At 38.0% G+C, this 14399-nt stretch overlaps 1 protein-coding gene across 1 annotated transcript in view; it reads right to left on the bottom strand.

Moving 5' to 3' along the window:
- Thsd7b (thrombospondin type 1 domain containing 7B) overlaps positions 1 to 14399 on the bottom strand; it is an 839715-nt gene that overhangs the window by 351572 nt on the left and 473744 nt on the right. The gene's annotated exons all lie outside the window — the stretch shown is intronic.

Genomic DNA, 14399 nt, shown 5'->3' with positions numbered 1-14399 from the left:
ATCTCATGTAGCCACCAAACCTAGCTGCATATTAGAATCTCAAGAGATACTTTTCCAAATCTCCTCACGAATCAGCCCAAATAGTTGAATCAGAATGTCTGTTGTGTGGAGCCAAAAAATTGTCATATTAACAACAAGCAGTTTTCAGGCTGAGAAAATAGCTGAGTTTGCACACGTACAGCAAAGTTCGCTATTCACTCAACATGTCAAACAGGAAACTGAACATACAATATGATTAGCCAAGCCACAGGGACAAAAATCATTGAGTAAATCATTGCAGCTTTTAACACATCTAAAACTGCATCCTGCCCTCCAGCCAAGTACATTATAAGGGGTATAATTAGAAATGAGTGCTAGAAACAAGGGAGTTAACAATGCCATTTATACTGATGTTTCACTTGTCTTTTTTTCTTGTCGACATGTGTTGATAGGACAGACATTTGTCTAACCCCTGTCCTTGTCCTGACCTCTTTTCATTTTAGACGATGAGGTGCTGAGTGGCTGCCTGCTACTGGGTTCCTAATATGTTGTACTCCATCAGCATTAAGACCAAAACACCATGTTGTGCTGCATACAAATGGGTTCTGGAGGCTTAGATGCCCTCTGGAACAGAAACTCAAGATGCTGTCAACACCATCAGCCAGGGATACCAGAATACATATCTCTTTAGGAAAAGTCTTTACAATAATTCACACTATTCTGTGCTATTAATGCTTTATGTCCTAGAGGACAGAAAGGAATGCTATTTATGTGTAAGACTGTATTAAAGAAAAAATGACATGAAATGATGCTTCTGGAACATAGAAGGAGGAAAACATAGTTCAGAGAGGCATAGGTAGCAGGAAGCTCTGGATAACCTGGCCCTCTGACTTCATCCATTTTCCTCAAAGGAGGGTGAAGTGGATTGCATGACCATTTGCTGTGATGAAGTTTGTTGTGTTTAAAAGCTACCATCAGCCCTTGTAGCTCAGCTTTATAATTCTTGGCTTTTCCATGCCCATATTCCAGGATATATTTATGTATACAAACTGGTCTATTGAGTACAAGGTCCCAGGGATAACATAGACATTAAACATCTTAGTCTTAGGAGTATGGTTTCTATTTGGGGGATAATGCCAGGGAAGGTTAAAGAAACAACTGTGAAATCAAAACATTGATGTTTTTATTTTCACCATAGGCTTTATTAGTAGTTAAACAAACTCTTGACACATGTATGCATATGATATGCTTTTATTGAATTTTAGTTATTTTTATAGTTACTCATGATGTATTGGCATCTAAATTTCTTTACTTTGGGAAATTATCTTTGTGCCTTAAGGGGAATGACTACCTCACTAATGAGGCTCTGAAGCATAATAATTAGGCATGGGATGAACTTCTGTCATATGAAAATCTAAAATGTTTCAAAATCTGAAAGTTTGTGAGTACTGACATGATGTTACAAGTGGAGAATTCTACAGTATGTATATATAGATGGATGTATGTGTGTATGTATTATGTATGCATGTTTTTATCTGTCTATCTATCTGTCTATCTATCTATTTATCATCTATCTATCTATCATCTATCTATCATTTATTTATCTACCTATATACCATTCATCTGTCTACCTATCATCTATTTGTTTATTATTTTTTTATATTTTGTCCACAGTTTTTCCTCTCTCCTCTCTTCCAAGGTCCATTTTATCCCCTCTCCCCTTCCAATCCACTCTTATGTTTCTCTTTAGAAATGGGCAGGCCTCCCATGGATATTATCTAGTCATTGTGTATCAAGTAGTAGTAAGACTAGGCACCCCCTCTCCTATTAAGGGTGATAAGGCATCCCCAGGAACAAAGGGTCCCAAATGAAGGCAAAAGTCAGAGAACAAAGACTAATCCCACTCATAGAAGTATCACAAGAAGACCAAGCAATACAACTGTAACATATATGTTCAGAGGGCCTACATCAGTCCTACATAGGCTCCCTGTTTGGTGGCTCTATTCCTGTGAGCTCCTATGAAACCAGTTTAGTTGATTCTGTGGGTTTTATTGGCATAAAATTAGACAGGTTGTCCAATATAATAGAAGCAAAGACACAGGAGTAATCCTATACACCTATAGACACTTGATTTTTAGCCAAAATTATACAATGGAAAAAAGAAAGCATCTTCAAAAAATGGCAGTGGTCTAACTAGATGTCAGCATGTTGAAGAATGCAAATACATCTATATATATATCACTCTGCACAAAACTCAAGTCTAAATGGATCAAAGACCTCAACATAAAACATATAGATACACTAAACTATATAGACAGAGGGAAATAGCCTTGAATACATTGGCATAGGAGACAACTTCCTGAACAGAACATCCACTGCATAGGCACTAAGGCCAACAATAAATAAATGGGACTTCCCAAAACTAAAAAGCTCTTTAATGCAAATAACATTATCAATGGGACAAAATGGCAGCCCACAGAAGGAGAAAAGATCTTTACCAATCCCACATCTGACAGTAGGGTGATATCCAAAATATATAAAGAACTCAAGAAACCAGATATCAATAAACCAAATGATTGAATTAAAAATGGAATACAGATCTAAGCATATAATTCACCAACAGGGGAATCTAAAGTGGCAGAGAATCACTTTAAAAAATGTTCAACACCATTACCTATTTTAATCTTCCTCAAGACCCAGCTTTACCACTCCTGAGCATATACTCAAAGGGTCATAAAACAAGAACACTTACACAATTACATTCATGGCAGCTTTATTACTAATAGGTAGAAACAGGAAATAAACTAGATATCCCTCAACAAAGAATGGATAAAGAAAATGTGGTACATTTGCACAATGGAATACTACTCATCTATTGGAATACTACTGACCTATTAAAACAATGACATTGTAAAATTTGCCAGAAAATGTATGGAACTAGTAAGATAATCCTGAGTGAGGTAACTCAGACCCATAAAGACAAACATACTATATATTCATATATAAGTCGCTATTAGGTTAAAAACACATGCTATAATTCACAGACCAAGAGAAGCTAAGTAACAAGGAGTCCTCAAAGGATAATATATGAAGCTCATTATGAAAGGGAAATAGAATAGGTATCACACATATATGAGAAGAGGGCTCTGGATAGGGAAATGTAGATAAGAATAAAAGGGATAAGGTATGGGTGGAGTTTGGAAGGAGAGACAATTGAAATTGGGGGCATATCTGGGAAAAGCTATAAACCTAGTACAATAGAAACTCCCAGGAATCTGAGGGTGAACCTAGATAAGACTCCTAGCAATGGGAGATATGACCCTCAACCAATCACCTCCTATAACCAAGCAAAATTTCCAGTGGAGAGATTAGGACATCAACCTGGTCACAAAACCTTTGACCTGTAATTTGTCCTGCCTACAAGATATGCTGGGGTAAAGGTGGCACAGAAATTGTGAGGGTGTCCAATCAATGACTGAGACCATTGCCATAAAAGGGAAGCCATCTGTGACACTGCATGGAGGGCCAGAATCCAGAGGCTAGATAAACCATAGAACTAGGGTAGAACCAAACACTACTGGAAAAAAAAAAAGTCAATGAGTTAATTCCTAGATTGGTGTCTAGCCCAATTGACATCACAGAGGCATTTATCCAGCAACTGATGGAAACAGATGCAGAGACCCATAGCCAAAAAAACCAAAACAAACAAAAAAAAATATTAGGTAGAACTTGGGAAATCCTGCAGAAGAGGAGGAGGAAGGGTTGTAGGAGCCAGAGGAGTCAAGGGCATTGCAAAAATACACCATGAATCTTTTTTTTTTTAAAGGAGAGTTTTGTGTATTTATTTTATCTATATGAATACACTATACCTATCTTCAGATAGGGGGAATCGGATCCCATTACAGATAGTTGTGAGTCACCAGGTGGGTGCTGGGAATTGAATTCAGGACCTTTGGAAGAGCAATCTTTCTAGCCCCACACTATGAATCTTAACTCATGCACAAATCTCTAAGAACACCATCCATAATAGCTTGCAGGTTATATGTATACAATGTATATAGATAAAAACGAATACCATGTCTGGTCAATTCCCAACTTAAGTGATATCACTATGGTTTTGCAAATACTCCCAATTAAAAAAATATTCTCAACCCATAATGCTTCTAATGTACAGCATTTCAAAAGAGGAGTATTCAACCTGTGATGTGAGATGAAGTAGTTAGTTTAGGGTCTGGTATCTAATGAGGAAACACTGTTGCACACTGGCTGATAGGCCTATATGTATTGTATTTATTTCCTGTCTCTTCATTTAGATAGTTCCTATGTTTCCTTAGACACAGGGCAGACGGTCATCTCCTTCAAGATTTCCCCATCAAGAAGCCCTCCTGATTTCCTAATTTGACTAATCATCTTGCTCTCCACACATTAAAACTCCATTCCCATTTTGACTGTTCTACTGAACAAGACTCATCTAGTCTTGTTGTAGTTCTTAAAATCTAGTAGGCAATCTCCCAAATGGTTGTTGGTTAAAAAAGTGAATTAATGAAAACTATGAATAAACACTCAGTCACTCACAACATACTTTTTCATCAATGGGAAAAGGGAGACAATAGTTTACAATAAGAAACGTCTTTATAAAACCTCTTCTGACAGAGAAAACAACTCAGGAGCCATTTATTTTTAATTAAATTAAAGTATGTAGCTTTTTTATTTTATAAACTGTATCAAAGTACCCAGTGATGACTACGGACAGCAGAAATTATCAGTTCATGAGCAAATTTGCATCATCCATAACCTAACACACTCATATATACCAAAATGCCTTCAGTGAAAATCAGGTATTAGCATACTCCTATACAAATGCTTCAGAATAGATTGATAGAAGAACACTCCTTAAAAACACAGCCACAGTCACATTATCGACAGTGTGATGGTAACACAGTATATATAATGCCTACTGATTCTCTTAAATACTAATAAAGACCCAAATTTTTCCTGTATTATTATTGCTTGAAATATTCCTTTGGCTATACACTCCATCCTTTTTGTTTCCCTTCTGACTATTTTTAAAATGTTCTTATAATATTTTATAAATATATGTTTATAAAAATAAGAAAGTCAGAAAATATTTCAACACTGCAGCCCTCAGGAAATAGTCTTTGTAGGAGTGTTAAGAGTCCTGCTCTGAGGTCAGTATGCTGAATTATAAATAGGAGATAGAACCTGTGGCCAGGGCACAAAGAAGGCTTCAATCAGATTCATTCTCTCTCTCTCTCTCTCTCTCTCTCTCTCTCTCTCTCTCTCTCTCTCTCTCTCTCTCTGTCTCTCTCTCTCTCTCTCTCACACACACACACACACACATCACAAGAAGACTAAACACAATTTGTCTGTAGACTAGGAAGAAAACTCATGTTCAATAAAGAGAAAGAGTGAGGGCATTCATCCATCTTCACTTTGAGTCTAGGAAGAAGAAGAACAAAGAGATCCTGCTAGATATTTCCAGCCAGAAAACTCTATTAATGTATTCTGAAGTTGTAAGTCATACAATACTGATTAGAAGATGAAAACTATAGGTATTCTAAGCTGTTCTCCAGCAATGCTGAAATCTTCTCAGGTAAGGAAACTATTCTAGAAATTGGCAATATAACAGAAAAAAAAGTATTTCTGTTTTCAAGCACATTATGTTCTAATGGGGAGCACAGGGAAGAGAGACCATTTTAAAACAAAAAAAAATGAATATGGAAAATAGCATCTGGTAGATAAGCACTATGCAGTGTAAACCATTAAAAAATAGAAGGGATCAATAGAGAGGGAGAGAAGGAAAGAAGAAGAGCAGGGTGAGGGAGAGAGAAACGTGTGAGTGTGTGTTTTCATACTGGGGAAAGATATAATTTTAAGCTTCAGTTGGGGGAAAGGGATATTTGAAGAATTTGAATGAAATGTTGATCACATGTATGCACGGATGTTGAGTCCTGCTTGACCATGTATCAAACAGAATGACATGGTCCCTGCCCCTGGAAAAGGACCAGCAGGGTATGGTCCTCCATGAGTATTGATGGTTACTGTGGCCATAATAATGTACATATTTATATAGTAATGTACATAGTTTTATGTTCCTCCTCTGAGGAATGTCCTCTCTGCCAAGGTCAATGACTCCATGATAATCAGAGATAGCAGGAGGAGATGTCTAATATCTCAGCAAAATGTTAGAATGATAGGACCTTCAGGACAACTCTTAAGGCTGTGGGAAAGAACACTGAAAACATGGATTTAAAAATACACAATTTCTCAAATATGCAAATATAAAGTTGTAACATGAATTATATGAGGGGCTTCATGGACCTAGAAAAACAGAGGCAATTGCACTATGAGCCAGCTTGTCAAAAAAAGACACTAAGAAAGAAGATAAAGAGATTGAGAGAGGTGATTTCAGAGCAAGATCACACCCAGCTAAGTTTTTTATTTATATTTAAAAGGCAGGTAGATTCCCGAATTCAAGGTCAGCCTAGGGCAGAGAAAATTTAGGTCCAAGATTGGCCGAACTGTTAGATACTAACTAGCTAGGTTTACAGATCCCTGAATTCTTTTGCAATGTTAAAACATAAATGTACTTGCTGTCCCTTTCCTAAGAGTCAAGGGGCTAAGGTCTTGGAATGCTGATTTGTGGGATCCTCAAGAGGGAACCTGGAGTAAATGACTAAATTGATATGTAAATAAAAGACTGGACTTTGGTCTATGAGCTAGCAGAGAATGATAACAGTTCTTTTTTTCTGTTTTTTTTTTTTTTTTTTTTTTTGATTTGTTTTTTCTAGCAAGAAATGAGCTGTCTAAATATCTCTGGAAAATGAACATAGTTCTTTAAGAATTTTTTTCCAAACAGGATTTCTGATTTTGGCCAGAAAATCCATAAAGAGCAAACACAGCTCTTTTAGAGTATTTCAAGTGCCTTTAGAATTATTTTCTAACAGGATTTCTGACCAAAGTCAGAAATCCCAAGAATTGCTTAGAGAGCTAACACAACTCTTTTAGAATATTTTTCTAGCAGCTATCCAGAGAAGGCCAACTGAAGAGTGAACATGGGTCTTCTACAATTTTTTTCTCTTTTTCTTATTTTGATTGAAAAACCCAAGAATTGCTTTTAGAAGGCTTCTAACAGGATTTCTGACTTGGGCAGACAGTCCAAGAATTTTTTCTAGAAGCTTCTCTGATCTTGATTGGAAAACCCATGAGCTATCTAGAGAACATTTAGAAATTGTTTCTAGCAAGAGAGAGCTGTCTCAAGTAAAACAAGCTGTCTCAGCAGAGAGAGCTGTCTGGATCAAAAGCTATCTGGAGCCAAGAGCTATCTTCAGAGAGCTGACTAGGAAGCCATGTAAAGTAGAACATAGCCTGTCAGCTTAGACCCATGATTTGACTTCCAGTCATTTGTTTCTTGACTCTCAAACACCCCATCCTTAGAACCCCTGACCAAGCTGAGTCTGTGCCTTGGCAGATGGTGCTTATTGGGAAAGAAAACTCAAAGCAGAAGAGAGTAAGCATAAAGGCCTTTAGTCATATTTTAGAAGAGGTGGAATGGAAGCCTCTGTGAGTACTTGGGTAAATTCCTACCCAAGAGGATTCCTAACCAATCTCATGTGTAAAGATTAGTTAAAGACTTGAATATGAAAATTTCAAAGAAAATGACCATGTAATGCCTTTATACATTTTATGTAGATAAAAGTATCTTAAAATAAAAAAATGGGAGGCAGAGACAGGTGGGTTTCTGAGTTCGAGGCCAGCCTGTTCTACAGAATGAGTTCCAGGACAGCCAGAACTACACAGAGAAACCCTGTCTCGAAAAACAAAACAAAAACAAAACAAAAAATAAAAATAAAAAATGACATAATTTTAAATTTACATTACAATTAAGAAATTCTGTTTACCTTCTCCTATTGTTTCACCTTGAAACAATAATATGATTCTATGTATTTAAGAAAGTTCAGTGTCCTAGGTGGTGTTTGTTTTTTTGTTTGTTTTCTATGATAAAACACTGACCACAACTAACCATGGATGAATAGTGCTTGCTGGCTGGTTTCTCTGACATACTTATCTAGCTATCTAATCTAGTCCATGACCCCTGTATGGGGATGCCACTGTACAAAGTTGGTAAGGTCTTCCTACATCAATCATGAATTAAGAAAATGCCTTGCAGATAGAACCACAGGACAGTCTGATCTGGGCAATTACTTATTTGAGGTTCTTTCCTTTATGTGATTTAGGACTGTGTAAAGTTGATAGTTGATGCTACCTATGATATTTAGAATAAAAAAACATAACCTTTAAAACAGAAAGAAAGTTAACCCCTATGTCAGCTATTTACCATTTTTTTGTGTGTGTGTTTGTGCGTCTACTCACAACAACTTGAAAAGTTCTCTCAATTTAATTTTTTGGCAAGAAAACAGGAAATTTTATATTTGGGTCAGGTTTAGGTAAGTGGTGCAAAGGTCTATAGCCAGGAAGCCTATGAGAGGCTCTGCCTGTGTCAGTCACCAAAGTGAACATTTTTCAGCTCACACTTTCTTCACTTCTTATTTGTTCTCAAATTAGTCAAGAAGAATTGTGTTCCAATAGAATAACATGTATTATTACATTAGTCATCGGATACTGCAACTGTGTGTGTGTAGGAATCAAAACTTAAGATCTATTCTTCATGGTTCCCAGATATTAGAGTCAGTAAGGACTGTCTACAGCATCCTAGGCATGTGATCTGCTCAGACTATTAGTGAATTATTGTTATGAATCTTAAAATACAGATAACTTTCGAGCAATAGTCTATGCTTTTATCTGCATGGGACCCAGCAAACTATTCATAGGTTTTGTGGGACCATGTAAGGTAGCCTGGTTCCCTGTTGAGCTAAGGCTTGAAACTCCAGAATCCTGATGGGATGGTAGGCACTTTGCCTGTTCCCAGAAACCAGGCCCCCATAGATTTGTGGCTACCAGTCACATAAGGGCAATGCCCCTGGCACCTCCCCAAGTAGAGGATGTGACCAGTGGTCAAGTTGGCTCAAGACAGATCTCTACACTAATGAGGTACCTAAAGACCTGGAGGGATTAGCCAATAAGCTTTCCTTCCCAGACACTCCTCCCTGCAAAAGGTATTCAGTCTTAAGCCCACTCTGAAAAGTGGGGTATGGTTTTATTTATCTACTTTCTGCCATGACAATAAATGCCTTAAAACCATGGACTGTCTCTTTTCATTGAGATCCACCATGGGGATACATAGAAAAGGCCGTCTCCTATAGAGCCACTGTCTAATCTCCTGTAGAAGGCCTCTCTGCACTCCCAACCATTGCTGCCACCAAGCCAAGTCCACACCAACCGCTGACAAGTCAAGGACTCCCTCCATGGGATCAGTTGGAGCTCTCCCCTCTCCACTCCTAGTCTCCGGCTAGATCCAGCCTATGGGCCCCCACTCGGTTCTCAGCTCTTCTGAGACTTCAGAGGCGCCTGGGTGTCCAAGGGCCTGACAACCGCCAGACCCCAGAACCAGATCCAGCTGTCCTATGCCTCAGACTGCGCCTCCCTAACCCTGGATTGATGTCTCAGGGCTTCCCTACAGCCCAACATCTGCCCAGCAACAGCGTTGGGGAAGCATCGTCAAACGTCCATGCCCCACCTCGCCAAGAGGAGGTGCCCAGTGGCAGAGCTAACTCAGGATCCCATAACCCTACAGGTTTTAACAAGTGCTGATGGGAAATTCCATGGCTGCCACAACTATTTTTCTCACTCTAAGCAGACTCTCATAGAAGGTAGAAAATGTTGCTCCCTCAAATTCTGACACTTCCCCAACTCTTCTTATTTCTCTCAGCATTAAAATACTTTAAGCAGATAAGAGTGTTTGCTTAGTTACCTAGTAATGTGGATTTGCAGCACTGTTGACTTAGCACTCCCAAAGGACTCTGAGCCATGAGGATATACTATTAAAAGCTGCTGAGTTACGGTCATCAGGCCATGAGAACATGCTATTAAATAATGCTGAGTTATGGTCATCAGGTCACAAGGACATGCTATTAAATGATGCGGAGTATGCTTATTTGCTTGGTTTTCTTGCTCTCCTCATTGAGTGGCTGTCTGATTTTCTATGTGGGAATTTTAAAAAATACCAAATGTGATTTTACCAGACCTATGCTTAATTTAAACTGCATCATAAGAATTCAAGATAATGTTGAAATTCTTCTGATTAACATAAATATTTTGTCCAGCTGCTTACTGCATATCTGAACATTTCTCTTATCAGTCCTTCATATGTGTTATGTATTCTTGGCTTCTAAATTGTCTACCACTGTTTCAACTATGCTACCCTTTAGCAAAACCAGCTGCTATACTCACACACATAATCTGCTGCATGATGTCTCTAAACCCAATGTTTGCCCAGTGATTTGATGTACCAAATCTGGTATATTGTCCTCGGCTATATAGTTATGGTAAGATACCTATATCTGCATACATATCTACACTTCTTCCAGGTACAATGAAACATGCACATTATCTAATCTTTTAGTTAGAAGTCTGTTGATTTAAGAGTCCTCATAGTATTCACTTCATGTAAAAAGCAATTATCATAAAATTGGTATATAGTAAGTTCAACATAAAGACTTCCTGAATTCATACTGCATTGTTGTGTTATTATTTGCTTATAAAAATCCAGGCACTGACTTTGGAAGTTACTGTTCAGAATACCACAACTGAGAGCTCATATTCTGGTCAGGATAATAGCAAGTGCTATATGGAAGATAGCAGAGATATTCCACAATGTTGCACGCTGTCAACCCCTTCCTAGGCTGAAAATGCTGTCAAAGACATTCATTGCTCTAAGGCTACCCTACAGCATAGTTCAGCAGCAGAGCACATTGAAGAACATTGATCATAGCCCCTCCGAGTCACATAGCTGACAAGGAGTTCAGGTTCAGTGTTTCTACCTGCATTGTCGGAGGTTATAAGGCCACACAGGAAAATACAGGATTTCAAGATCTGAAGTACATCTTCTACTGGTTGAAAATAGTTATATACAGCTGTAAAGCCAAACAGCACTCGTAAGTCAAGAGTCATCTAATGATCAAGAAAAAGAGAAAGAGGAGATGCTGAAGTCAGAGTGTCGGAGTCCCTTGGAGGTGATGACATTGGAATGGAGCAAAGTGTGGATGAAAGGCTCTAGTGCACAGGGCTGTCAGGCCATGGAAGGGTGTCCTGGTTCTTGGGTTGTGGGTTCGGCCATATCCCCAGAACCCAGGCTCCTGTCATGAGGTCTAGTCTCCATTCAACCTGCACCCTTCAGTCATGTACACAGGTGGAGGGTGAGATGAACAGGCCCTAGAGAGATTTACATACTAATGAGGTACCTGAAGGCCAGAGGGTGGAGCCAATTAAACATTTCTCCCCAGCCCCTCCCCCATCTTCCCCTTTCTATTTAACTCAGGTCCACCCTGGGTTTTGTGGGGTATGCATCCAGATCCATCCACCATCTGCCATGTCAATAAACCGGTTTTGGAAACCCAAGTACTTCCTCGTGTGTTGGGGCCGGGCCGCCATGAGGAACCGTGAGGAACCGTGGAGAGGCCTTTAGTTAATGAGCAGCCAGGCCCAACTTCCAGCTGGAGGAACACAGAGCGTTCCCAGCTGACTACCCACAACATGGTGGGAGGAACCCTGGGTTCCCCAGCCATATTTTTTCCTACACAGGGCAAGCAAAGAAGAAGCATATGCAAATCTGAACTAGATGAAGAAGCATGGCAGAAAGGATGATAGCAAGGGGTGAGAGTGATAGAGCTGTCAAGACAAGGTGTGGGTTCACATGTGGTAGTACATAGGGGACTCCAAATAGTGATCTCTTCAGCACAGAGAAAACTCCACAAGCTTAGACGTTTCAGTTCCTAAATTTGTCCAACCTCTCCTTTAGGGAGTCTGTGTAGCATTAATACTGTGACTCCAGAAGAGAGATCTAGACACATATGGCTGATTTCTTGCTCTCCATTTTCTGGGTGAACTATCTGCTTAGAAGTGCACATATTCTGATATGCCCATAGAAGTGCTTGTTCCAGGAGAGATTCCAATTGTCTAGTGTACACTATGACAATAGATGTAAAATTGAGAATCATCTGTTTTCTGTTCTCTGCTTGGACTAATTCTCAATTATGTAAGATTTGAAATGGAAAGAAAGAGTGTAGAAAAGGCAGAACTCCTCACAATCCAAGGAGTATGACTATGTTGGCCACATGTCAGGCTGATTTCTAATTTGTGAAACTTAATTGAATATGTAACTACTAAACTGTCTCATTTTGTCTTTCTGTTTTTTTTTTTTTTTTTTTTTTTTGTAAAGCAACTTTTCTCTCTTTAACACACATAGGAGCTGCAAACTACTAAGTATCTTATTTTTAAAATTCTTAGTTCTTGAGGCTTGAGTTTGAGTACTCATGGATTCTACACATGGAGAGGGGAAACAGATAATGGAGAACATAGAGGGAATTATTCCAAACAGCTCTTAGTGCTCTAGCCTCTTGGCATGGGATAGAAGCATCTTTCTGGGTAGACTGTCTCACAAATTGTACATCTTACATCTATATTACAAATAAGTCCTGTGACAGAATTTAACTAAAACAGTTCATCAATAGCAATACCAGGAGGTCACCATAATTCTGCTAGAGTTTAATTACTTCCAGTGCTTTCTGCTATACATGAACAAATCAGAGGGATGACTGAGACAGGGTATAATTAGATCAAATACAGTCAAATGCCAGTGCAATTCATCAGTAGATATCGTATGAAATGAATATACATTCTTTGGAAGTTGGCATTAAACACACTCCCAAAAGAATGTGTGGCCATGTGGGTAGCCATCATTTATAGGTTTATTATCTGTAAGGTCTCAAAGTGAAGTCATAATAACAGAGATTAGGTATCAGCAAATTAAATTTAACTTGGAAATATTAAATGACAGCTCTTCCATTACACCTGACATACTTCTTTGGGGATATGTTATTTCTTATCACTGAAAGCCTGCCATTTAGATATTCCATGTAATCTCTCTTTATGTATAAACTTGAGTTTGAAGTAACGAAGATATTTACAGAATGTTCAGGGATGACTTTTTTTTTTAAATTAGGGAACATTTGAAAATTGTTAGTCTTAAACATGAGTGATTTACTTAATTTTTGATTATTATAAATTTAATTTCATTGATTTATTATCTTATATAAATGACTTGCCTTATAAAATATGAAATTTCAAATTGACATGTTGAAATCACAACATTTAACTTGTCCTCTAAATCTGGGCTTTCTTAGAGTAGTAACAATGAAAATAGTTTATAAACTCCCCGTTGTATTAGCTGATTCAGTGAGTCAAGCTCTCTGGAAGCTGCATTCTAATTTAGAACCATATTAAAATGGTACCAAAGCCAAGGAGGTAGAAAATAATTTATTCTTTTCAATTGCAAAATATTTAATAAATGTAGTATTCTAGCTAACTCAAAACTAATTTGTTGTATTTGTTCATTGGAAGTACATTGAAAGTCTAAAAATACAACACTAATTAACATGGGTTTCTTGGTTTCTGAAAAGCAACTATTTCTATATACAAATAAGAATCATATTGTATCATCCACAGAGGGCTGTATAGGTATGAGAATGAAACAAACACAAAGTAAAAACATTTTGAAAGAAAAAAAATTCATTTGAAAAAAAATCACATTTCTGCGACCTGTATTAACAATACAACATTCTGAATATCCATGAATACTGCAGAACTTACAGATGGTAATGTAGCCTGGCTATTCAGTGAAGAAAATTAATAGGGCTTTAAAGCAATGTTTAAATACAAAACAAGGAGACAGGATATGGGCTCCAGGTTGAGCCGAAACCCATCTACCAAATTCACATTTATTGATTTTGTTTGATTTTTTTTTATTTGCTTTGGTTTTGCTTGGTATGCTGGTTTGTGTTTGAAAAACAACACTTCTTATGACAGAAATAGATAGAAATCATAGCTGAGGAATTCAAAGACACAGAGAATGTGCATTTCGTTTGTTTGAAATACAATATCTACCTGGCCCAGGCAACGCTCATGGCTAGTGCTTTTTCTGTTCTCAGTTCCTATTCCACATGAAGAATTCTATGGCCTCCATCTTCTCTGGGGCTTTATTTATCCTTCTTGTATTTCTCTCTAATTTATAACAGCTCTCTTCTTTGTTTGAGGCTGTGTAATGAAAAATAGCTGGACTTGTATTCAAAACCTGATACCTTTCACCTGTAAATTACCACACAGAACAGGTGGATAACTGGGAGAAGGGGTTCCCTCCAAAGCTAAGATTCAGCATCGTGGAGAATCTAGCCTGAACCACTAAAGCTCATCTGAGGGCATGCCCAGTATCAGTACCTGCTGCT

This window comes from Arvicanthis niloticus, chromosome 10, assembly GCF_011762505.2.
Source record: "Arvicanthis niloticus isolate mArvNil1 chromosome 10, mArvNil1.pat.X, whole genome shotgun sequence".
NCBI classification, from domain to species: domain Eukaryota; kingdom Metazoa; phylum Chordata; class Mammalia; order Rodentia; family Muridae; genus Arvicanthis; species Arvicanthis niloticus.
The sequence above is the reverse complement of the archived record's forward strand: the minus strand, read 5'-3'. Positions and strand labels throughout refer to the sequence as shown.